Below are 27430 nucleotides of genomic sequence, written 5' to 3'. Positions count from 1 at the left end.
CATCTTAGGTCATAAGTCCCCTAGAACTTAGAACTACTTAAACCTAACTAACCTAAGGACATAACACACACCCATGCCCGAGGCAGGATTCGAACCTGCGACCGTAGCAGTCCCGCGGTTCCGGACTGCAGCGCCAGAACCGCTAGACCACCGCGGCCGGCAACATTCAGTTATTGGTGTCGTATACTGTCTAATATTATTTACTTCAGTAGCTATGTAAGTGTTTTATATTGGCTGTCTAAATATTGAGATAACGGATAAACTTCATATAGTAACATAATATCCACATGTGGTAGGTCAGATGCATATTGTTCATAATAATTACATACAGTGTAGATAATTATGAACGGAGATACTTTATGCACAGAAGATTCATATGGAGGACAAGCAATCGTTACATACAGCCGCAAATGAACAGAGTTCCATCACGAACACAGTCGGGCTAATGTTGAAATATTTCACTGATATGTGAAAGCAAAAACAAAGTACTATAGGGAGAAGAGTTTCTCTCTTACTTCATTTATACGATTCATGTAGTAATTATATTCGCAATACACTTTGGAGACAGTATCAGAACTAGCAATGAATGTACCTGCAAAACGATATCATTTTACCACAGACAGCTCGGGAAAGATGACATACACACTGGCATGCGTAAATATCTACCTTCCGGTTAAAACGGAGCACAAGTTACCCAGGCTACATTCACCCAGTGCTTCACAATGAGATGACCTGATGACTTCCAGAAAACTGTAAACATAATTCGAAAACTCTTCTAAAGTTTGTCTCGCTTGTATGCTTGCAGCCAGATATTTAACTCAGTAACTCATTTATAAAGCGTCTGTCATTTGTAGCTCTTTTGTAGTCAAGAATCAGATTCTAGAATGGTCCTCGGTGGGGTTACTGGTTCAGTGCTACAATCACTAAATAAGAATGCAGTAATTCATCATACTTTGTGTGTCAAACGAATAAAAATGCTACGACGCTGAGCCAGTGTCAGTATTTTGACAGATTCCTCAAGGTAATAAATCATATCAAGACAGTATCCATGAATCGTAACGTGCCTAACAGGCGTGGTGTTTTTGGTACAACAACCTCGTCTGGTAGATCTTCACGTAATTCATCGCAGAGAGGGCACTGACCAGGAAGCACATCCACAAGAAAATTATAATCAATCTTCTGAATATGACCGATTGTCAAAATTCGAAACAAGCATTTCGCGGAATTGTGGAGCTAACTCTTTACGAAAACACCAAAATAAAAACAAAAAAAATTCACTTAGCCAAAATGTTCGATTTCGGTTTCTTCCGACAACTTCTTTAAACACTTTGCCAATTTCCGAGCTGTCATTATTTTAACAACAAATGACAAATTTTAAAACAACACTTATGTCACATATCGATAGTGCCGTCTAGCGGGAAAAACAAGAAATACAACCTTGGTACATTACTAAATGGTGACACTTCAACAGCTACAGTTACAAATTGGTCAGCAGACCGCAGTTCGAACGAAAAACCAGTACGTCACAGAATAAAATTCCGAGCGCAAGGGCCACACGAAAAACACGAATTTACGTTTAAACTTTTTCATTTACGAAGAAATTAGAGCACTAAGTTGTGGCTAAGTACAGTATTTGCCGGGCGTAAAAAAAGCCGTTCTGTTGGATGTATATTTGGCGCAAACACGGAATTTTGTTACAAGTCTCTCCGCTAACGGGGAGCTGACAGCAGACCTTTTATTTATTTTCCTTTTAGAAAATAAAACAGCACGTGAGGATCAGCTGCAGAGCAGCAAATGAAATAAAACGCGGTGCCAGAGAGCCCTCGTAGAGCGATGTTTGTTGTGCCGTGTGTGGAGTCGGCGGCACGTGGCGCGAAAAACACCGTCTAGCCCCGCGACTAGCTCTCGTACCACGTGGACAGTGCGCGCCGGTGAAGAGGTTTACGGAAAGGATTTGCTGCGTATTGGCCGGCTGCCGAAACAAATGGCCGACCTCCCGCATTAATTAGTCCGCTATGCGCAGCACGAGCTATAAATGCGGCGGCCCCTGTTGGAGCGTAAAATATTCAGGACTTTCTGTGCGCCACGTGCCTGTTGGCTACTGATAGTAAACGATAGACGTTCGTTAATCAGCGGCAGGACCGGTATTTCCTGCAAAACAGTGAACAACTAATGAATAGTTCATCTGATGAAAGTGAAAAAGGAAACAAGAGTACAGTTGCAAATTATCTGTGACAACAATTTGTCAGTACATAAGTTGAAGACTGCACAAAATAGAGAAATAAAATGTGCAACTGCACCGAATCCAGAAGTCACATATCCACAACCGCAAGTACCTTACTTCTATCAGCAATTTTCATATCCACATTAGCAAGGCTCTTAATTGCGCCATAAAGTCATTTAACTGCGTCAGTAAGTCACTTACCTGCATGATCACGTGACTTTCCTGCATCAACAATTTACTTATCCGCACCTTCAGTCACTAAGAAAATGCCCTATGGAGTTGTTGGCTAGGATATCCCAAGCGGTGGGTTAGGCCGCTGGGCGGGAAGGTTATTTCTCTTCTGTACACAATGGCCCAAGCCCTTCTCGATATGTGAGATCCGTGTCGTATGCAAATTAGACAATCGATGGTGAGTGTAATGGATGTGTCTACAGTATAGATTTATGTTATCGTTCTTTAGTGACGATGACGATGATAGAGGATTAAACACAAGTTCGGCACATAGCCTTCTTTTCTAGACTGGCACCGAGGGAGCTGACGAGCTTAAGGCTCCCATACAACGATCACCATGCGCAGAGTCACATGATGGCACTTCATGACACACTGTAGAGAACTTGGGTGTATAATCCAGGACATTGGCGCAAGGACCGGTGATCAGCAACATTATGTCGTCAGCTTTCTTCCCCACCCGACCATATACCAGCAGTGAACATTTCACACATTTTGACGATTCGAACTGGCTTACCTGTGAGCGCCACCACACAGGCGTGCGTTAGCGACATCCGCTACGGAGGCTTACCTCGTATCTACAATTCATAATTTTCACCGCTGTTCAAAGTAATGGGGCATTTTGCGCTGAAGAAGAAAATCCTTTCCGCTCGGCAACTTAACCCACCCTATGGGGTATCGCAGCGAATCATACGTATAACTTTCTGTTGGTGACTGGAGGTGCGCGTAAGTGACTTGCTGACGCAGATAAGGTACTTGCGGATGATTCTATAGGACTTTTCAGTGCTGATAATGGATTTACGAATGCAATTTTGCCGTTCACAAATAGTATTTTTGGTGCAGAAATTAGCAGTTTGAGCATATGTGGTTTTTAATTTCGTGAACCCCCCCACGAACCATGGACCTTGCCGTTGGTGGGGAGGCTTGCGTGCCTCAGCGATACAGATGGCCGTACCGTAAGTGCAACCACAACGGAGGGGTATCTGTAGAGAGGCCAGACAAACATGTGGTTCCTGAAGAGGGGCAGCAGCCTTTTCAGTAGTTGCAGGGGCAACAGTCTGGATGATTGACTGATCTGGCCTTGTAACATTAACCAAAACGGCCTTGCTGTGCTGGTACTGCGAACGGCTGAAAGCAAGGGGAAACTACAGCCGTAATTTTTCCCGAGGACATGCAGCTCTACTGTATGATTAAATGATGATGGCGACCTCTTGGGTAAAATATTCTGGAGGTAAAATAGTCCCCCATTCGGGTCTCCGGGCGGGGACAACTCAGGAGGACGTCATTATCAGGAGAAAGAAAACTGGCGTTCTACGGATCGGAGCGTGGAATGTCAGATCCCTTAATCGGGCAGGTAGGTTAGAAAATTTAAAAAGGGAAATGGATAGGTTAAAGTTAGATATAGTGGGAATTAGTGAAGTTCGGTGGCAGGAGGAACAAGACTTCTGGTCAGGTGATTACAGGGTTATAATACAAAATCAAATAGGGGTAATGCAGGAGTAGGTTTAATAATGAATAAAAAAATAGGAGTGCGGGTTAGCTACTACAAACAGCATAGTGAACGCATTATTGTGGCCAAGATAGACACAAAGCCCATGCCTACTACAGTAGTACAAGTTTATATGCCAACTACCTCTGCAGATGATGAATAAATAGATGAAATGTATGACGAGATAAAAGAAATTATTCAGGTAGTGAAGGGAGACGAAAATTTAATAGTCATGGGTGACTGGAATTCGTCAGTAGGAAAAGGGAGAGAAGGAAACATAGTAGATGAATATGGATTGGGGGGAAGGAATGAAAGAGGAAGCCGCCTTGTAGAATTTTGCACAGAGCATAACTTAATCATAGCCAACACTTGGTTCAAGAATCATAAAAGAAGGTTGTATACCTGGAAGAATCCTGGAGATACTAGTAGCTATCAGATAGATTATATAATGGTAAGATAGAGATTTAGGAACCAGGTTTTAAATTGTAAGACATTTCCTGGGGCAGATGTGGATTCTGACCACAATCTATTGGTTATGAACTGCAGATTGAAACTGAAGAAACTGCAAAAAGGTGGGAATTTAAGGAGATGGGACCTGGATAAACTGAAAGAACCAGAGGTTGTAGAGAGCTTCAGGGAGAGCATAAGGGAACAATTGACAGGAATGGGGGAAAGAAATACAGTAGAAGAAGAATGGGTAGCTCTGAGGGATGAAGTAGTGAAGGCAGCAGAGGATCAAGTAGGTAAAAAGACGAGGGCTAATAGAAATCCTTGGGTAACAGAAGAAATATTGAATTTAATTGATGAAAGGAGAAACTATAAAAATGCAGTAAATGAAGCAGGCAAAAACGAATACAAACGTCTCAAAAATGATATCGACAGGAAGTGCAAAATGGCTAAACAGGGATGGCTAGAGGACAAATATAAGGATGTAGAGGCTTGTCTCACTAGGGGTAAGATAGATACTGCCTACAGGAAAATTAAAGAGACCTTTGGAGAGAAGAGAACCACTTGTATGAATATCAAGAGCTCAGATGGCAACCCAGTTCTAAGCAAAGAAGGGAAGGCAGAAAGGTGGACGGAGTATATAGAGGGTTTATACCAGGGCGATGTACTTGAGGACAATATTATGGAAATGGAAGAGGATGTAGATGAAGACGAAATGGGAGCTAAGATACTGCGTGAAGAGTTTGACAGAGCACTGAAAGACCTGAGTCGAAACAAGGCCCCGGGAGTAGACAACATTCCATCTGAACTACTGATGGCCTCGGGAGAGCCAGTCATGACAAAACTCTACCATCTGGTGAGCACGATGTATGAGACAGGCGAAATACCCTCAGACTTCAAGAAGAATATAATAATTCCAATCCCAAAGAAAGCAGGTGTTGACTGATGTGAAAATTACCGAACTATCAGTTTAATAAGTCACAGCTGCAAAATACTAACGCGAATTCTTTACAGACGAATGGAAAAACTGGTAGAAGCCGACCTCGGGGAAGATCAGTTTGGATTCCGTAGAAATGTTGGAACACGTGAGGCAATACTGACCTTACGACTTATCTTAGTAGAAAGATTAAGAAAAGGCAAACCTACGTTTCTAGCATTTGTAGACTTAGAGAAAGCTTTTGACAATGTTAACTGGAATACTCTCTTTCAAATTCTGAAGGTGGCAGTGGTAAAATATAGGGAGCGAAAGGCTATTTACAATTTGTACAGAAACCAGATGGCAGTTATAAGAGTCGAGGGGCATGAAAGGGAAGCAGTGGTTGGGAAAGGAGTAAGACGGGGTTGTAGCCTCTCCCCGATGTTATTCAATCTGTATATTGAGCAAGCAGTAAAGGAAACAAAAGAAAAATTCGGAGTAGGTATTAAAATTCATGGAGAAGAAGCAAAAACTTTGAGGTTCGCCGATGATATTGTAATTCTGTCAGAGACAGCAAAGGACTTGGAAGAGCAGTTGAACGGAATGGACAGTGTCTTGAAAGGAGGATATAAGATGAACATCAACAAAAGCAAAACGAGGATAATGGAATGTAGTCAAATTAAGTCGGGTGATGCTGAGGGAATTAGATTAGGAAATGAGACACTTAAAGTAGTAAAGGAGTTTTGCTATTTAGGGAGTTAAATAACCGATGATGGTCGAAGTAGAGAGGATATAAAATGTAGACTGGCAATGGCAAGGAAAGCGTTTCTCAAGAAGAGGAATTTGTTAACATCGAGAATAGATTTAAGTGTCAGGAAGTCGTTTCTGAAAGTATTTGTATGGAGTGTAGCCATGTATGGAAGTGAAACATGGACGATAACTAGTTTGGACAAGAAGAGAATAGAAGCTTTCGAAATGTGGTGCTACAGAAGAATGCTGAAGATAAGGTGGGTAGATCACGTAACTAATGAGGAGGTATTGAATAGGATTGGGGAGAAGAGAAGTTTGTAGCACAACTTGACTAGAAGAAGGGATCGGTTGGTAGGACATGTTTTGAGGCATCAAGGGATCACAAATTTAGCATTGGAGGGCAGTGTGGAGGGTAAAAATCGTAGAGGGAGACCAAGAGATGAATACACTAAGCAGATTCAGAAGGATGTAGGTTGCAGTAGATACTGGGAGATGAAGAAGCTTGCACAGGATAGAGTGGCGTGGAGAGCTGCATCAAACCAGTCTCAGGACTGAAGACCACAACAACAACAACAATTTCGTGAACCTTTTGTCGACTCCTTTTCAGCAACCTAGGAATTCCGACGTGGGCCTCTCAGTATGTATTTTCCTTTTTTGCTAACTATGAGTTTTTTCCCAAGAATTAGCAGCTTTCATTCCGTCAATACTAACACTAATTCAATCTGCATTTGGATCATACATCCTTGATTCTTGTGCAAGCAGATGTTGATCACTGTGATGCATCCAATTTTAATAGGAAAACATAAAAACTAAAAAATTTTACAGTAATATTGTATTTTTAAAGTAAACTGAGGAATTTTCTTATGGCTTACTCCTTCTTTCCTGTCGGGGAGTTTCCGGAAACAATTCAAGGACATTCCTGTGTTACATTGTTGATTATGCTTCCGTGATAATGTCACAGACATTCAGCAATGATGGAGAAGGGTAAATGATCAACAAAATGCGAGGAACCCTTGTGCGGACACGACCGAGGGCAAAGTTATAAGCGAAAACCTTTGAAAGTGGAATTCACGTTCCGGTACTATTGTTGCTAAGATTTCAGGCCAGACCGTTCCTGCGAGCACTTTTGTGTGGAAATAGGGGCAATAACTAGTCCATTGCAAAAGATATACTGTCATGAGGAGTCTTGGTGTACAACGTGCTGTAGTAGACAGCCATCGGTGTGTACAAGTTGAAGTACTACCTTTGACGAATCGAAACTGATGAAGTTGTACCCTGTGACAGAACTTGCGGACATGATTTTCTTGATGCCCAAAGCAAATGGAAGAAGCAGATAAGCGGAAAGTTCTTATAGGGCCAAATATCCGCATAAAATGGTTCAAATGGCTCTAAGCACTATGGGACTTAACATCTGAGGTCTTCAGTCCCCTAGACTTAGAACTACTTAATCCTAACTAACCTAAGGCTATCAGACACACATCCACGCCCGAGGCAGGGTTCGAACCTGCGACCGTAGCAGCAGTGCAGTTCCGAACTGAACCGCCTAGAACGGCTCCGCCACAGCAGCCGGCTTATCCGCATGAAAGACATCCGTCTCTCACCATGTTTCTAAGACTGGTCCAACAATTAAGGGAAATAGGGCCGTTGGTAGCACAGTATAACAACCGAGGAGAACGACGAACTACACTGACTCCCAGCTTAGGACATGCAGTGCTTGCTCTAGTGGATGAGGTGCCTCCAGTCAGCACTCGTTCAGTTGCGCCTGAAATGAATCTTTTGCAGATATTTTGTGGTGAGTATTACTGGAAATGGGACTGCTACGGTCGCAGGTTCGAATCCTGCCTCGGGCATGGGTGTGTGTGATGTCCTTAGGTTAGTTAGGTTTAAGTAGTTCTAAGTTCTATCGGACTTATGACCTAATATGTTGAGTCCCATAGTGCTCAGAGCCATTTGAACCATTACTGGAAATGCAGTTACATCGCTGCCTTCCACAGAAGGTGAATGTTTCCGCTGAATTGAGACCTTGTGTCCGTTGAGTCAATTATTCTTGCAGCACCTTACACTCGAGCCTCAGTTTCCTGCTCATGTACTTTTAGCGGATAAAGCCTCTTCCACCGTAGATGGAATACTAAGTAGTCGTAATACTCATTGTTTGCGCAGTTGATAAGCCCACGCTACAGCTGTGAAGACGGCAGGGGTGAGGAGGGCAGGTATAGTCAGTGATTACGTATTTTCATTTCTTGTTCCTGTCCACTTAATTCATCAGCGTACAAAGTGTTTATCAGAAACATCCCACCCCCTCCCTCACGGCCTTATAAACTGGCAAAAAGCACTATACAGAAACTGGGTTGGGAGGTCACTCCGCACCCACCTTATTCACCTGATCTTGCACCCTCAGATTTTCACCTTTTACGCCCTCTATGGAGCAACCTTGGAACTTCCTTTCAGCATGAAAATGCTTTCCAAAAAATGGCTCGACAACCACGTGATTTCTGCTGTCGCGAAAGAGACCCCAGAGTTGGTAGACTGTATTAAATAGCGCAGTGGAATATATTACTGACGACTAAAGACTCTGTTATTGGTATCGGTTGTGTTCATTGAACTTATGGAAAAACGCAACGAACTTTGGCACCAGCCCAATAAAATTCTTTCCACTCCATGGGGTGTATGGTAAACCAACCGTGGGTAGTATTTTGAAAGAAAGCAGGCTTGGTTGCAGAGGAAACAGTACTTTTACTGACCCATTTCGTCCTTCTGGACAGTTATCGGAATATTTTAACACGCTTTTTTATTCCAGTCTATGATCACAAATGAATTCTTTAGACGATGACCGGTTTCAGTCTGTAATGACCATCCTCAGATCTTTTTTACACCATGTCCTAAAGTGATACGGCCACAATGGCATCGTCAAAACATATAAATATAACCAGCATATATGTTTGGACGATGCCATTATGGCCGTATCACTTTAGGACATGGTGTTAAAAAGATCTGAGGACGGTCATTAAAGACTGAAACCGGTCATCGTCTACAGAATTTACTTGTGGTCATAGACTGAAATAAAAAAGCATTTTACAGTATTGGATCACTGTTTGTACACGCGATTATGTCGCAGTTGGTGATATTTTAAAACGCTGCAAAATTTCCCTTCGTCACCTCTGTGGGAACTGTTGTGTGTACACATGGGGGTCATTTGAAAAAGCAGCTCTAACACAGGACCACATTTACAGGTTTTCGGACCACATAGCCCACTCTGTACAGTAAGCAATAAGTCGTTACAATATGTACTCGTTTGTCCGATTGGATGGAATTCTTGCCTAGTATATACGCTTACTCGTAAGTTTGACTGGATCGGTCTGTTGCTTAGTGAAAAGATTGTGCTATGTGTTTTTAAAATCTACTAGTGTGTTTTGTGCCAGTACTGTTTTCTCAAATAACCCCAATGCGTTAAAGGCACACAAAACACACTCCAGAGATGTGACTAATGAAAATTTTGCCGAATATTGAAATCTTCTGATGATGCCTCAGAAGGGCGAAACGCATCATTAAAATTATTGTTTCCATTGAAACCAAAGCTGTTCGTTCCGAAAACGACAAAGTGTTTATTTCTTCTCACCGGATAAACATCCGGACAGAGATCAGAATCGACGGATTGGAAGGGTGGTGGTACTGATTCGGTTGTCACGCTGCCGGGTCTGTGCGGGCACAGGACTGCCCTACCACCTCACACCACCCCTCCAGCCCCCTGGTCCGGCCTTCACGCTGGCCGACAGTCACGTGTTCTTCCTTCCCCCACCCCTCGAGAGCGCCGCTCTATAACTCCTCCCCCCTCCTGCCCCCCCCCCCCCCAATGCCCACACCTCGTCGCCTCACATCCGACGCCCGCCTCTCACGCCTGGCTCGTCGACACACGGAATCGGTGATGAGGCTTCTCTGGAGGATCCCCCAGTTCCGTATCTCGCTCTAGGCACTCTTTTGTACGAGCAATCCAGAGTGAGAGATCGAGTTTCCCGGCGCTAACATCGCTTATTTTCCGAGTACATCGCGAAGAGCCCCGCGCGTGCCAATTGCGTTTGAGCAACGAACATACTGAAAACCGTTTCACGCAGACATCTCTGGAACATTGGGAATAACAGCGTATTATATGCACAAGCGTTTTCTAAAAAACTATTAAACAAGCGAATGTCTATATCAGAACAGATATATGCGTGGAAAGGAAAGGGTTTCTGAAGATTTCAAACAGGATACTCGTCTTGACAACAAGAAACGAAGACGTAAAAGCGTGAAATAAGCAGACTGCGCATGACATGATTCACGATTAAAATAAATAAATAAATAAAGAAGTATGTACCACAACGAGAAAGAAGGTGGGACAATCTAACTTAATTTCAGGATTTACTGCAGTAGTGGAAATCAGTGTAAAGACATAGATATTTGTAGGAAAATTAACATTGTCGGTTGTAATATTTGTGCACAGTTTGTACACAATAGTATGACATTAGGTATACCGAGAAATGGAGTCACAAATGGAATCGTATTTCACGTCGAAAGCACACACAAGAAGACATCAACGATTCAGGTGGTGCAGGGAGAAACTCGGTATAAAGACAGTCAACTCAGTGTGGCGTTAGTGCATGTTTACGTTCCTTTATTGCAGACAGAAAACATTAGTGTTGTTGCATGTTGTATATATAAAACGCAATCTCTTTCCGAATATCGTCTGTTTTAGACAAAGTAAGGAGTATAGCTTCCTTCTTGTCAGTCTTGTTTCACGTCTATCAGAATGTCAGCACGCCATTTTGCTGCTCTCTATAATATTCTCATTAATGAAAGAGTTAAAAAACCGATGCTATGTTTTTATTTATCAGAAAAATGCACCACTATCATTTACTAACAATATATGTAGTCTCTTTTCATATTTCAATTTCTTAATAACTTTGGGAAGCGGTTGGTTTAGTGGCGTGCCGATTACGCACCGTTGAAAAAAAAAAAAAGAAAAGAAAACAAGAAAGGTTCTTCAAATGGCTCTAAGCACTATGGGACTTAACATCTGAGGTCGTCAGTCACCTGGACCTGAGGACATCACATGCATCCATGCTCGAGGCAGTATTCGAACCTGCGACCGTAAAAGCAGCTCGGTTCCGGACTGAAGCACCTAGAACCACTCGGCCACAGTGGCCGGAGCCATTGTAAGCGTGTTTGCAGTTTCCATAAGTTGATACCTAGAAAATAAGCTCCTTGTCGCGAACACAGATTACTGTCTTTCTTTGTGTAATACACATTATTCCGTTGCATTGTACATCATATCACGTCAGCCGTCACCATGTTTCCCAAGAACGACTTTTTATCTTAAACAAAGGAAATAATGATACCAGCAGGTAATCAAGCCGTTTTGGTTCAAATAGTAGGTTTAATGTCAATGGAAACTGAGATTGGAATGATATGTTGGGTACTTATTTGTTATAATTCTGCTGTGGTCTCTGTGGCGTATCCAACTCCAGAACATTTAGTCTTATGAAGGATTAAGTACAAGTATTTCATTTCACACATCCATTCTTTCTCAATGGAATACATTGTAGTCGATGACTAGCATGCTGCGGATCACCAGGTTCTGATCCAATCACAAACTTTTTTTTTATTATTTAGCAATAATTATTTCTCGAAGGTTATCGAAACTTCTTATGTTTGTAGTTGAGACGCACGCTAAACCTGCAGGGCAGAACAGGTGATTAGGATTGTGGAAAGGGCCAAATAAGGCGTCGGTCAGGTTCGCTCAAAATTGTAATTTATTATAATTTCATAACACGTTTAAACCATAACGGCACGTAGCCGAACCTTTAGGACTACGAGTTTCAAAAAGGCAATTGTTTCATGGCTGAAGGTCTCCAAACAATAAATCTTAAAAGTCAGGCCGGCCGCGGTGGCCGAGTGGTTCTAGGCGCTTCAGTCCGGAACTGCGCGACTGCTATGGTCGCAGGTTCGAATGCTGCCTCGGGCATGAATGTGTGTGATGTACTTAGGTTAGTCATGTTTAAGTAGTTCTAAGTTCTAGGGCACTGATGACCTCAAGTGTTAAGTCCCATAGTGCTCAGAGCCATTTTTTGAACTTAAAAGTCAACAAATTAAAAATGCAGTTAAAGTAGCAAATAAAATAATTAAAATACATATGGTATCACAGCTAGGCTGGAAAGGCTCAAGGCAAAACCAGATAGAACAAACATTTGCAAGGTGCAATACAAGCGGCTGAGGACGACAATTAAATTATAAAATATTAAAATATATTACTATAATCTTTTAAGGCAGAAGGCCACAATGTTTTTGCTTAAGGAGTAAATTCAAGAAGCGGCTTAAGGCCCACAACTGATTTACCAAAATTTAAAAATACATAAAGTCCAGTAACAACAAGATTTTTTAAATCATTGGCTGTGATGGAAAATAAAAAGACAATTAAACATCGGTGAGAAGAACAATAAGGAACACGGCACTCAGAAGCCTCCAGGGAGGTCGGTCTGCCCTCGTTCACTTACGTGAGACAGGTGGTGAGCCCAGCTACACTTGATCCGTCGGAACCCAACCAGAGGTCAGCCACGGACCGACCGACACAACGACTTGCTTGCCACCAACCAGTACATGAGAACTCAGACACAAAAGGTTTACGAACATGATTATTCACAATGAAATATGTATTAGCTGTCAAAACTACTCACCATCTTGGACAGCGACAACAGGTGAGGAAAGGACGCTGCCTGAAATATAGTTAGTGTTCAGGGCAGGTAGCCGGAACACTAACGGCCACAAGGCAGAAAATTCCGCTGATACACTAGAATTTGAAATATGGTAAACTTCACTCAAAAGGAACGCTGCATGAATTTACATGAGTGGCCAGGGCAGGTAACCAGAACACTAACGGTCCCAAGGCAGAAAATTTCGCTGGTGCACTCGAATTGTAGTCAACGTATATAGTTCATTGCACCGCATGGCGGCTAAATTATAGAAATAGAAACACACGGTGTTGCTGGAACCACAAAATGAACCACACAACATGAACGGATGTGGCTTGGGGCGTGGAAACCACTACCCAACTTTGACGTACTGGGTCGGTGAACCATGAACTCGTAGCAATCGGACAGCTCCACACACGCTCCGACACTGTTCAGGGACTGCCAGCGGACCCAGCCGACTGCATCGCGCGGAGGTAACGTCCCTGGTCCGCCTCAACCGACCGACTCCCTTCAGAATGCCGACAACATCTAAAATAGTCGTCGAGGCCTGACTGATACTCGACAGTAACTAAGCACACACAAAGACAAATCGGGAGTCGATGCACGCACACACACACACACACACACACACACACACACACAGCCGACTCATGAACGATCAGCGAGCCAAAACGTGTCGTCTGGTTGGACGACCGACCGACGATCCACCAAGACCGTGGCCCGGCTCAAGAGATGCGTGGCAGCAATGATAGGGTGAGCCATGTCGATGCAGACCTCACTGCTCCAATCCGACAGCACTAGTACAGCATTGCAACTCCCCAACTGGCAGGTCCGGACTGCACTCCAGACGCGTTCCAACTGATTGGCAGCCCCGATCTCTCAACCCGAACTGGCTAACGACAGACAACGACCGGGAAGTAATAGCAGTCGAGCAAAGATACAGCGAAATATATCAATACACGCTGCTAGCGCTGGTCACGGTGAGGCAAAGCAGAAACTCAGTGACAGTAGTAATTTAAATTAACGTAGTGATGTGGAAGTGCGTTGAAAACAGGGTGTAAAACACATGATGGTGGGAAGAAGAGCCACGCACGGCTCAATAGTATACTGATCAGCTAGAACATCATGAACATCTACCTCGTAGCCGGTATGTCCACGTGTGGCAGAGATAACAGCGGCGATGCGTCGTGGCATGGAAGCAGTGTGGCCTTGGTAGGTAGCTGGAGAGAGCTGGCACCACATCTGCACTCCCAAATCAGCTAATTCCCGTAGATTCCGGGGAGGGGGGCAATGAGCTCTGTCTCCAAGGTCAATCATAGCCCATATATGCTCAATCGGGGTAAGATATGCTGAGCTAGGGACCAGCACCTCACTTGGAACTCGCCACTGTGTTACTCGAACCACTCCATAGCACTCCTGGCCTTGTGACATGGCGCATTGTCTCGCTGAAAAATGCCACTGCCATCGGAAACATGATCGTCATCATACGGTGTACGTGGTCTGCAAACAGAACACGATATTCCTTGGCCGTCATCGTGCCTTGAAGGAATTCCACTGGAGCCATGGATGCTCATGCGAATGTTCCCCTGAGAATAATGGAGCCGCCGCGAACTTCTCTCCGCCCTGCGGTCCATACAGGTGTCAAGGAGCTGTTAACCTGGAAGACGATGGATTGGCGCCCTCCCAGCGGCATGATGAAGAAGGTATCGGGATTTACCACACCACGCAATGCTCTCTCAATGCGCCAACATCCAGGACGGATGGTTAGGTGCCCGTTTCAGTCGTAGTTGCTGATGTCGTGGAGTTAATATTGGCACATGCATCTGTCGTCGACGGCGGAGGCCCAGGAGTGTTCGGTGGACTGTAAGTTCAGATACAGTTGTACTCTACTCAGGATTAGTCTGATGTTAGTTCCGCCACAGTTCGCCGAATGTCTTCTTTTACTCATCCGCCGACGTCCGGCATCAGTAATGAGGAGTGACCTCCCAGCCACGGCATCGCGACGTGGTTTCACCTTGGTTTCGTCATGTGTTGAAGACATTTACTTTAGAACACCTCAAATACCCGACAGGTTAAGCAGTTTACAAAATGCTCTTGCAGAGCCTCCGGGCGATCACAATCTGCCCTAGGTGAAACTTAGACCGCACGTCCTCCACATTCGACACACGGACAGCATGCTCACTGATACTACATGCACCGTGCGTGTGTCTAAATCGCTGTCATTCCTCGCCAGGTGACGCTGCGTCAGTATCTCCTGGACGGGTATATATCGACAGTAGGTCGGTGGCCATAACGTTCTGGCTGCTCAGTGTGTTTGTGTATCCTGGGATATTTGATTTTCTCTAAATAGTAGCATCCTCCGTCCAGGAGGCAGTTCTGTTCTGTCTATGTTAGTGACAATAATAAACGTACTTTTAGTGGCAGATGTACTTCACTGTCAACCCTGATTTTGGACTTGGACTTGATTGTCGGTTGGACTTGACAATATGGTGATCTTCAGGAAGCAATGCAACACAAAGCACTAATGTGATCATTTGGAGTACATGCGTTATTGAACTGTAGATTGGGTCAAGTAGGCTATATGTCATTTAATACACGCACGAGCAAGCATTATATGGTAAGCCGATGAAATAGTTACAGTTATCAGTAGCAGTAGGATTTGTGTAAAATTGTCAGTTGTGAAAAATGCTACTTATGGTGTAACCTTGTGCGACGATATCCCCAAAAATCTTATCTTAGACACTACAGAATTCGGACAACTTTTTCCAGAAAGTATCTTTAGGTACAAATGGACAATCGGCCGATCTATAAGGAGAACGTCAGTACAAATGTCCTACGAAAGAGAATGCAGTAGAATGTAATCTATACAATCTGAAGTACAAGATGTGCCGAGAAATTAAGTTCCGATCGGTCACGAAACGGAATTTACAGTGAAAATCAGATGAAGCTCTGCATAGATGTGATGGGGAATGTCTCTAGTAGATCCGTCGATCTTTTCGCTTCGCTCTTTGCAGTTCTGTGTGCACAGTGGGCAAGTGAAAATGCCTAGAAAATATTATCTCCCGTACCTGACGATGGATTTAGCTTGATCACATGCAACCCTACATAACGTAACTGTATGCATTTCCTTTTTCATGACAATTCTCGGTCGCACGCTGCAGGGGCAATGAAGGCGCTCCTGCAGTATCTTCCATGGCAAGTGTTTGAAGACCCACCATCTAACATTCTGCGTGGTGTCTGTTGTTCTATGTCATGTCTCCCTACCACTTTCGCGCAACGACGCTCTGAGCATGTTTTTTAGGGAAGTGACTAGTTTGAACCTTGGGCCTGTTCCTGGTAAGGAGACCACACATGACATGTAGAGTTCAGAAGAGTTCAGTGAGACTAGCGATGATATAACCAAATACTTAATGATTTCAGCGTCAGCTCCACTGCACTCCCTGTAAAAGAATCTTAATACTAACTAAATTTAGTCGGAGGTGTTCAAGGCTTTCCTATTTTTAGCTAGCTGGAAAAATAATGTCGAAAAAGCAGTTAAGTTTACTAATGGAAATTTTATTCTACTCACAAAACATTGTTTATAAATTGCACTATTGATAAAAGGAAATGTTTTAATACAGGATGGTAAAAACCAACTGCGTTCAACAAAAATGTGAACGAATATTCCCTGAATGGGTTTCCAAGTTCTACAATGGATCGAAGGATGACCTATGCCATATCAAATCTATAATCTAGGTTTAAATTAAGTTTCACAAAAGAGAAAACTATCGAAATGGTCTACAGTGACCCTCAATTATCTTTAATTACTTATCTAACTTGTCGTAAATTACAGTGGCTGATGTGGCTTCTCAATAATTATATAACAGAAAAATCATCGCACTTCAGATTTTAACTTACATAGCAAATGTGAATACAATGAGCTGTAATTGACGATCGACACTAGTATTACGCAAAACGAGGATGTAACAGATGAGACTTCTGCAGTTCTGAGTGAAGCATTATGCGCTCCAAAATGCGGCATCGCGTGCGTTCATTACCTTGTCAGTGTTCGTCAAGGGGCGGCGGCCGGCGCAGCTCCATACAGCTCGCCGTCTCGGAAGCAACTCTCCCCTAACTTCTACTTACTACAATTTACCGAAGTTGGTTTAAAAAGAACTATCTGGCTGTGTTTTCATGTGACCAATCAGGGTCTCAATGTTAACCTTAAGCTCCGCCCACAAAAATTCTGTCTATCCAATGAGAAATTTTATACTTTTCGTGGTGGGGCAATGTTTTTAAAGTTTGCAACGTAACAGAGACGCGAAGAAGTCTCACGCTTAAACTTGCGGCTGGTGTGGCCCTTTCAGTGTTATCGTAAGATCTATACTGTTCTTCTGGAGGGCTCTAGCTTTTAACATGGGCTGGGGGGTGGTCCTGGTGGTTAGCTGCCGACGTGGGTGTCCGTCCCTTATCGTAGGGCCTTCTAGCTTAACACGGTTCTGCTCTCGGCTTCTGTTCTCATTTCTCCCCTCGGAACTGCGTCTGTCTCACGGTGGGAAGGTAGGACATGCATTTAGGCATCCTTGTGTTAGTCTGTGGTATATCATTTGCTCACTCGTTACTCGTATTACTTTGGTTAATTTAATGTCACGATTTATTCTGAGCTATGTGACATACTACTGGATTTGCTTATCATGTCAGGGTTTTCATGGAAGGTGTTGGATTTGCCTGACACCATACAATCATAAAACCCGGACTTAGTCCCTCTGAGATTTATCTCTGCTTACACCTGCTCACGCGAACCGCTGGCTATAAAGACATTTGCTACAGACAACGAGCAGCAGACCGGTGTAGACAATAGGCGGAAAACACAGACAGCTGCCTCCCATGATAAGGGTATGGAGGTTGGTACAATGTTACAACAAATGTAGAATGGTAACCCATAAGTACCTAAACATTGATTCTGAGTTATCGAGATTCCTCTTTCCTTTTCTATCTTTTTTTTTTTTACACAAAACTATTTTAATGAAATGACCTCGACAATATTTTTTATTTATGGTCTACAGTAAGGGTCATACAACTATTGCCATTTCATACATTCACTTTTTTTATCAATCGAGATAAATATTTCATTCTGAAAAACGCAGAACGAGCAAAATGCCATACAGGTATCGGCAAAAACGAGGTAAATGGCGATGAAAGAAACCTTAAGTATTTACCAGTTTTTCTAATAATAAACATTTTACAGATACATTTACAGATACACTATCGTGTGATTAAATTATTTTTAACCTGTGTTTTAATTTTATAGAGAACAAAGCAATTTTAATTGATTAATTGTTCGAAAAATGTTCTATTAGCCGCTTTCAAATATGGCAGCTACTGCAGCAGATCCTTTTCCTTTTCAGTTAGCTTGTTTTCCGGGTCTAACTGAAAAAAATCGGTGATTTCCATTTCGTGACAGATCGGAAAGTACCTTCTCAGCGATCATTGCACACAAAACCCTTCCTGCTCTTTCAGGCTGGTTGGTACAGCAGCCGCATAAACATTATTTAGAAGAAAAACAGTCTCGGTTGCGAAAATTATTGTTTAATAACACTTTTTCCGTTTTTGTGGCTTCATTACATTTTGTGCATAAAGAAGAAAAGAAAAACAGAAAGCCAGATATATGTTTTTATCAAGCACAATATGAAAAGAAAATGTCAAAGGTATCTTCTATTAACCATTAGAAAGCAAACTCACGTTTGCAGTTTTGTTAATAAACAGGAATACCTCAAGATTACGTTAAACATTGCGTATACCTATACAATAAACAGATATTTAAATGCCACTTTAAAGTAATTCAGACGTATGTTTGGTGATTACCATCTACAGCAAATGCATGGAAAGTGTACACTCTTAACCATTCCTATACTCTCAAATGCTGTTATTGGAGATATCTTGACGCACTGATAGATCTTAAGTAGGATTTTATACAACTGACAATATGTTATGCAAATTCCACAGTCATTGGTATCTGGGATTATTTTACATTAACAAGCTAAAACACTTGCTTGTTCACTTGTTGGCCATTTTGTAACGCACTATTTCACCGACTCTGTGTATCATCGATTCTACAGTCCGCAGGTAGATTTGTGGAGCTATGTCGTACCAGGTGTGTACGCACAAGGCATGTAATTCCCGTAAATAACGGGATGCTGCTAGAATGAGATTTCACTCTGCAGCGGAGTGTGTGGTGATATGAGTTCGAGTCTCGGTCTGGCACACAGTTTTAATCTGCCTGGAAGTTTCAACGGGATGCTGCTTTGTGTACGCGGTGATGGCGCTCGAAAGGAAAGGAAAGTTGTGTTAACATCGTATGGGACCAAACTGCTGAGATCATCAGTCCCTAAGCTTACACACTAATTAATTTAACTAAAACTAATTTACACTAAGAACAACACACACACCCATGCCCGAGGGAGGACTCGAACCTCCGACGGAGGGAGCCGCTTGGACCGTGACAAGGAGCCTAAGACCGCGCGGCTACCCCGAGCGGCAAGAAGCTCGATAGCGACCGAGATGGGAACCACTGAGTTCACGTCAGGCGAACTTGCTGGCCAAGACATTAACGTGATTTCGCTATCACGCTCCTCGAACCACTTTTAACATTTTTTTTATGTTAAGGATAATAAGTTGACGTCTCTTCATCTAAGAATAGATGATGAATGCAGCTAGCCGTTAACTTTGTGTAATGTCTTGTCTGTATAGACGTGTATCTGTTGCCTTTAAGATCCCTTCACCTTCACACATAAATCTATACAGTAAAGTAAGGGCCTCCCATTTGTCGGCTGATCCGTGATAAGACAGGCGAAAAGTTAGACTAATGGAGGATTATTAGTATTACCTTCATTCCCTCTCTCTCTTTCTGTCCTTTATCTATGTACAGTTTTTAATATAATATTTCATTAAGTGAAATCAGACAAATAGAATCTTTGGTGGAGTCCTTCGTCTTGGTAATCAGCAGCTGGCTTGCTGTAAGAGACCTTTACACTTATTATTACTGTTAAACACTGCATTCAGTCGGGAGAATCAATCGTGTGGACAATTTGTTCCTTTTACGAAAGATTGCGAATTCCAGATGTGTACGAAGCCTTTTTGGACGATTTAACACAGACTCAGTGATTGCAGGCTCTCTTCGACACAGCTGAAACTTCCCCACTAATTACAGGGCCAACGCGATCATCAAATTATTCAGAAAAAACTCATTCGTTCATTCACTCCAGAACAAAAAAGTCACAAACCTTATTAATGAAGGAAATTGTCTATTCAATCCATCTCCATTACATGTCCAGATCTCCGGTGATTCCACGTCTTAATTATTTTCCCTTTACAGTCTCTTTCTCTTCAAACAAACCGCTAGCGGCACAAATGTTAATTGGCTCGCTTTAGCGAGAAGAAAAGCAAAATACGTATCTCTCAGAAACTCGTGAATCCCTCAACCGATACTCCAGAAGCTGTCCTAGTTACCACTCTCACAACCATGGAGAATGCATATATGCATCTCTGTTATTTCAAAGAATAAACGCACTAGAAAATACTTTGGCGTCGTCGAGCTGCCGCCGCATATATTACGAGAAAATCAAATCAGATACTTTTTCAAAGTGAATGAATGTGGATGGTTTGATTGACGATGATTAATTGGTGCGTGGTAGAGGGTATTTTCTGTGGGGACATTACACACTGTAGCTCAATTTTGTCTTCGAGACACGGACAACTGTACTGATGGAAGGTGACGTCAGGGAAGACATCAAGCACAAAAGGATGTATATGATGTGGTTCTTCAATTTCCCCAGATGTATTTTACGACGAAATAAATCTCAGGTGAAGAGCTTGGTATGAGTGTGCATAGGACACAATATTGGCGATCGACCACATTGCACCTGATGATGGCAACGTGGTCGATTGCCGAAATATTGTGTCCTTTGCGCACGCACACCAGGCTGGTCACCCGAGATTTATTTCGTCAGGATGCATATGGTTCGCACTGGACCTGATGTCTTCGATTACTACCACAGGTCCCATGCAAGCTCAGGAGAATTTCTGTCATGGGATAATACTGCTGCCACCAGCCTGCGTCCGTGGCACGGAGCGCGTTTCGAGCCAGGCGTCCGCCTGGATAACGGTCTTTATGGAGACGACCATCAGACTGGCGTAGTAAGGACGTGAGTCATCCGACGAACCGACACATTTCCAGTGATACAGGGTCCAATCTCAATTATCCCTAACACACTAAAATCGTAATTGACGTTCCCGTTGGGCCAACGTGTGGGCAAGCAAGCTTCGTCTGCTGCAGAGCCCCTTGTCCAACAGTGTGGATAAATGCTGTACTCCGAAACACAAGTGCATCTACGAGCATTGTGCTCTTTCGCCGGAGGTGCCACAGATCGCCATCTGTCCTACTTTACATAGCAGACGAGCCTCCAAACCACATGTCCTCTGAAGAGTCCAACCAGTTACCGCCTAGTGGTAGTTTCAGTGTCCTTCTACCACATTCAGTAGAGGCCCCAACCCGTCTCTCCTCGGTTTACATACTTTTCTTATTGCATCACGTTCTCGCAAGGCCACCAGGAGGCCTCAAATCTTTCAGTGGGCAGTGGTCATAATGATTTGGCTTATCAGTGTGAACGGCTGTTATGTAATGTTTACTTGTATTTGCATTGACTGACGTATACTTGACCAATATCTCTAGTTACATGAGAAATTTATGGACAGTACTACATGCGCCGGTTTGTTGCATAGGTACCCACAGACAATACTGTCTTCGAATCGAAAGTGCACACATTAGATCAACGACATAACACACTACCTCACAATAACAGTGAAGCAGACACAAGATATGGATGTCAACATAACTACCCTCTACGCATACATACCATAGCCACGTATGTAATTAATTAGAGGTGCAGCTATCTGTCACAAGTTGAACGGACCCCAGAAGGCATTAGTGATGTCATCAGGCCTGGTGGGGTATATAAGGCGTGTGAGCAGTGTCAGATGTTCAGTGATCACTCTGGGACACGGAGATGTCACCCATTCGTGTGAAGTTGAGCTATCAGCAACTGATGGGTCTTATTTTGGCTCTTCATTTGGCCGGCTGGTCGAATAATACATTATTCAAATTTGTTGGACATCCAGAAGTGACAGTGGCCCGAAGCTCGGCTGCATGGGAACGTGAGGACAAACACACTCATCATCGGCATTCCGTATGATCACGTCTTACCGCCACAAAGGAGGATCACCGTACGGTACAACAAGCGCATCGTAATACCTTCACATCTATGCCTGCCAACCGAGCACAAACAATAGAGTCTCTTCAATATTCTGTGTCATTCCTAAAAATGCGGCAGTCAGACTGGCGAATTATCGTACCTTGCTTACACTACCGTTAACTTCATAACACGGGCAGCTGAGTTTGAAGTGACCATGAACGAAGTATGGAATGATAATGAATCGTGTCATATTGTGTTCAGCGTTAAATCGCGGTTCTGGACTACGATAGATCGTCATCGTCAGCTAGTATGCCGAGTTGAGAGAGGTCCTGTTCTTTCAGTTTTTGGAGAGGCACAGCTATTTACTCCTGGCAGCACAGTGTGAGTATCACTTAAGGTCATTGTTGGTAGTGACTGACGGAACTCTAACAGCTCAAAAGTACGTCACATAGATCCTGCTTCCACACGGGTTACCTCTGACGTGATACTATCATGGTTCCATTTTCCAACAGGACAATACACGGCCACACAGGTCTCTATAAACTATCTGCGTGATTTCAAAGTACATCCGTGAACAGCAATATTCCCACATCTTTTTCCAATGGAACAAGTGGGGGACCAGCTCGGTTGACAACTCACTCCCCGTACCAGTAGAAGAGAGAATCACAACTGTTGCAGGCCAGCTTGCCGTATGAGAGAATATAACGGCTATATTACAGCGTCATACCGATAAGTGGCCTCATATTGTCGAGTTCTTTGTAAATTTGTCTCGATTTTGTGATGACTAAAATCAGATCACCTATCCTCTTCATCCAGAAATTTCTTTTCATTTCAACGCCCACTTCTAAGTGCTCAGCTTCCTTTTTGTGGAGCAGTGTATAATAAAATCAGCGGAAAAATGCTCCTATTGGAGCACAAAATAGGCGAATACGCCACTGTTTACTAAATTAATCACTGAAAATTGGGGTATCACCTGCCTCATTTTAGACTGAATCGCTAAAGTTTCGAATGGTTCAAACGGCTCTGAGCACTATGGGACTTAACATCTGAGGTCGTCAGTCCCCTAGAACTTAGAACTACTTACACCTAACTAACCTAAGGACATCACACAAATCCATGCCCGAGGCAGGATTCGAATCTACGACCGTATCAGACGCGCGGTTCCACACTGTAGCGCCTAGAACCGCTCGGCCATCCCGGCCGGCCCACTGCTTATGGCTCCTCTCGCTGTCACTATATATGTGTTCCTTGTTTCCTCCGTGATAGGCTGTCTCCCATTATCACGGGCTCTAACTCTCTTCGAGTTATTCCCCCTATTTATTCTTCTTCCGTTGGCATCGTCTCCTTCACTTTCTTCCTAGCACTGTCAGCTATGATTCACAGTCACTGTGTCCATCTCTTTCTCTTACACTGCCGTCATCTCCTTTGTCTACTAACTTCCAATATTTATTAATTTTCTATCTCTTCCCTACTGCCACTGTCTCCTTGTCTCTCGGCATAATAAAGCCCGAGTATGCTCGCATGCCAAAATTTTGGGATCATTTGTAAAGGCGTTGAGGAAGGTAAAACGTGGCAGCTGGTAAACCTCTTCTCAGTCGGCCTCTTCAACATGAGCATATTCGCCTATTCTGTGCTCCGACAGATGCATTTTTCCCTTGGCTCCCTTCTTTTCCCTATTATAGCACGGCCTACCACTTATTTGAAATGAATTTCATGCGCCAGCAAAGCTTTTATAGTTTTGTTATTTGAATTCGAAATGACGCAAAACAGTAAATTTTAAACCTCAGACCGGATTTCATGCGCAGAAATATTCTACATGTGACGTACTTAAGTAGTATAATAACATAGGGCTCCCAGAACCCTTCCGATGATAACGGAGACACTTGGCAGCATATTTCTCCGTGTTACATCACATTCCGAAATTCATGTGCTTATGCTATGTTCAAACGGAGGATAAATTTAAACCTGTGTACTTCCGAAACCGATTCAGGAAGCAAGACAATTTTCAGGATTTTTTGACACCGGGATTTTAGAAATATACTGTAACAATTTCAACCACGTGCTGTGCGTAGCCGTCTTGTAATCCGCAGCTCGGTATAGGTACTCAAAAAACATATGTTTCCGGTTTTATCGTAAGCTCCTTCACGCGTACCATAGACCACAGATAAAACAAAAATAACAAAGCGAATTTCTCCATTTGCCTAAGCCGTAGAAAGTGTGTAATATTCAAATTCTGCACCTGTGCTGTAGAACACTTACAGTAAGACTATCCTTCAGTTGGGTATACAAATGGTCCCAGGATGAAGGGCTGTCCAAAACCACTTGACAGTACCTTCCTACACTACTGGCCATTAATACTGCTACACCACGAAGATGACGTGCTACAGGCGCTAAATTTAAACGATAGGAAGAAGATGCTGTGATATGCAAATGATTAGCTTTTCAGAGCATTCACACAAGGTTGGCACCGGTGGCGACACCTACAACGTGCTGACATGAGGAAAGTTTCCAAACGATTTCTCATACACAGACAGCAGTGGTTCATGGTGTGGGTTCCTGTAGTCATGTCCTAGTTCATGAACCACGGGCAACGTACGAGTGGCCATGTAAGTGGTCCCGACAGTCGGGATACCAGTTACTTTGGAATAAGACTGGGCATCTCGGACATATTCTGAGTCGTGGTCACCTTTGTGCTCATACGGCAAAGACTACCAAATCCACCGGTTAGTCCCTCAGCCGTTAGGGGTAAAACCCAATGGGACTCGGGGCAAGTAAGGCTAGCAACCTGCTTCCCTGGTACTTTAAATATGATGCTGGCAACAATCAGAGCAAAATGCCTCGGACCTTTGGAGGTGACGGAGTCCCACCTCTAACTGACAAACCAGGGACTCCTAAGATACGACTTGGCAAACAAATGGTAATGAGATGGGGAGCTATTAATATCAACGGGGGCTACTCTGGGAAGAAGGTAGAGCTGGCAGAGGCTGCAAGTAAGATGGTGCTGGACGTTTTAGCTGTTAGTGACATTCGGGTAAGGGGTGAGAAAGAAGAGGAAGTGGGAGAATACAAGGTCTACCTGTCTAGGAGTCAAAGCAGGAATAGCACAATGGGGTGTAGGGCTTTACATCAGGAAAGAAATGGAACCCAGCGTAGTTGCAATAAGGTATGTAAACGAACGACTGATGTGGGTAGATTTGACAGTGTCTAGCAAGAAAGTTAGGATTGTGTCAGTATATTCGCATTGTGAAGGGACAGATCAAGATAAGATGGATAGTTTTTATGAGGCACTCAGTGATGTACTTGTTAGAGTAAAGGACAAGGACAGTGTTCTGCTCATGGGTGATTTTAATGCCAGGATTGGAAATCGAACAGAAGGGTATGAAAACGTTATGGGTAAATTTGGAGAGGATATGGAGGCCAACAGGAACGGGAAACAACTCTTGGATTTCTGTGCCAGTATGGGCTTAGTAATCACAAACTCCTTTTTTAAACATAAGAACATTCACCGGTATACTTGGGAAGGCAGGGGAACCGGATCTGTCATTGACTATATAATAACAGATCAGGAATTCAGGAAGGCTGTGACGGACACACGTGTATTCAGGGGATTCTTTGATGACACTGACCATTATTTAATCTGCAGTGAAATTGGGATAGTGAGGCCGAAAGTGCAGGAGGTCAGGTTCATATGTAGGAGGATAAGAGTGGAGAAACTTCAGGATAAGGAAATCAGGCACAAGTACATAACAGCGATCTCAGAACTACCAGTTAGTTGAATGTAGTCAATTACAGTCATTGGAAAAGGAATGGAAAAGGTACAGGGACACAGTACTAGAAGTCTCTAAAGAATGTCTTGGAACAGTAGTGTGTAAAAGTAGGATGAAGCAAACAGCTTGGTGGAATGATACAGTCAAGGCAGCCTGTAAAAGGAAAAAGAAGGCTTATCAAAAATGGCTACATACCAGAACCCAGGTAGACAGAGAAAGTTATGTTGAAGAAAGAAACAAAGCCAAACAGATAATTGCAGCATCCAAGAAGAAATCGTGGGAAGACTTTGGAAACAGGTTGGAGACTATGGGTCAAGCTGCTGGAAAACCATTCTGGAGTGTAATTAGCACTCTTCGAAAGGGAGGTAAGAAGGAAATGACAAGTATTTTGGACAGGTCAGAAAAACTGCTGGTGAATCCTGTGGATGCCTTGGGCAGTTGGAGGGAATATTTTGAAGAGTTGCTCAATGTAGGTGAAAATGCGATCAGTAATGTTTCAGATTTCGAGGTAGAATGGGATAGGAATGATGATGGAAATAGGATCACATTTGAGGAAGTGGAAAAAATGGTCAATAGATTGCAGTGCAATAAAGCGGCTGGGGTGGATGAAATTAAGCCGGAACTCAATAAATACAGTGGAATGTCAGGTCTTAAATGGCTACACAGGATAATTGAAATGGCCTGGGAGTCGGGACAGGTTCCATCAGACTGGACAAAAGAAGTAATCACACCAATCTTTAAACATGGAAACAGAAAAGATTGTAACAACTACAGAGGTATCTCTTTAATCAGCGTTGTGGGTAAAATCTTATCAGGTATTGTTGAAAGGTAAGTGCGAGTATTAGTTGAGGAGCAATTGGATGAAAATCAGTGTGGGTTTAGGCCTCTTAGAGGTTGTCAGGACCAGATCTTTAGCTTACGGCAAATAATGGAGAAGTGTTATGAGTGGAACAGGGAATTGTATCTATGCTTTATAGATCTAGAAAAGGCATATGACCGGTTTCCTAGGAGGAAGTTATTGTCTGTTCTACAAGATTATGGAATAGGAGGCAAACTTTTGCAAGCAATTAAAGGTCTTTACATGGATAGTCAGGCAGCAGTTAGAGTTAACGGTAAATTGAGTTCATGGTTCAGAGTAGTTTCAGGGGTAAGACAAGGCTGCAACCTGTCTCCACTGTTGTTCATATTATTTATGGATCATATGTTGAAAACAATAGACTGGCTGGGTGAGATTAAGATATGTGAACACAAAATAAGCAGTCTTGCATATGCGGATGACTTAGTTGTGATGGCAGATTCGATTGAAAGTTTGCAAAGTAATATTTCAGAGCTAGATCAGAAATGTAAGGACTATGGTATGAAGATTAGCATCTCCAAAACGAAAGTAATGTCAGTGGGAAAGAAATATAAACGGATTGAGTGCCAAATAGGAGGAACAAAGTTAGGACAGGTGTACGGTTTCAAGTACTTAGGATGCATTTCTCACAGGATGGCAACATAGTGAAGGAACTGGAAGCGAGGTGTAGCAAAGCTAATGCAGTGAGCGCTCAGCTACTATCTATTCTCTTCTGCAAGAAGGAAGTCAGTACCAAGACCAAGTTATCTGTGCACTGTTCAATCTTTCGACCAACTTTGTTGTATGGGAGCGAAAGCTGGG

Source organism: Schistocerca cancellata, chromosome 7 (assembly GCF_023864275.1).
Source record: "Schistocerca cancellata isolate TAMUIC-IGC-003103 chromosome 7, iqSchCanc2.1, whole genome shotgun sequence".
Taxonomy (NCBI): Eukaryota; Metazoa; Arthropoda; class Insecta; order Orthoptera; family Acrididae; genus Schistocerca; species Schistocerca cancellata.
The sequence above is the reverse complement of the archived record's forward strand: the minus strand, read 5'-3'. Positions refer to the sequence as shown.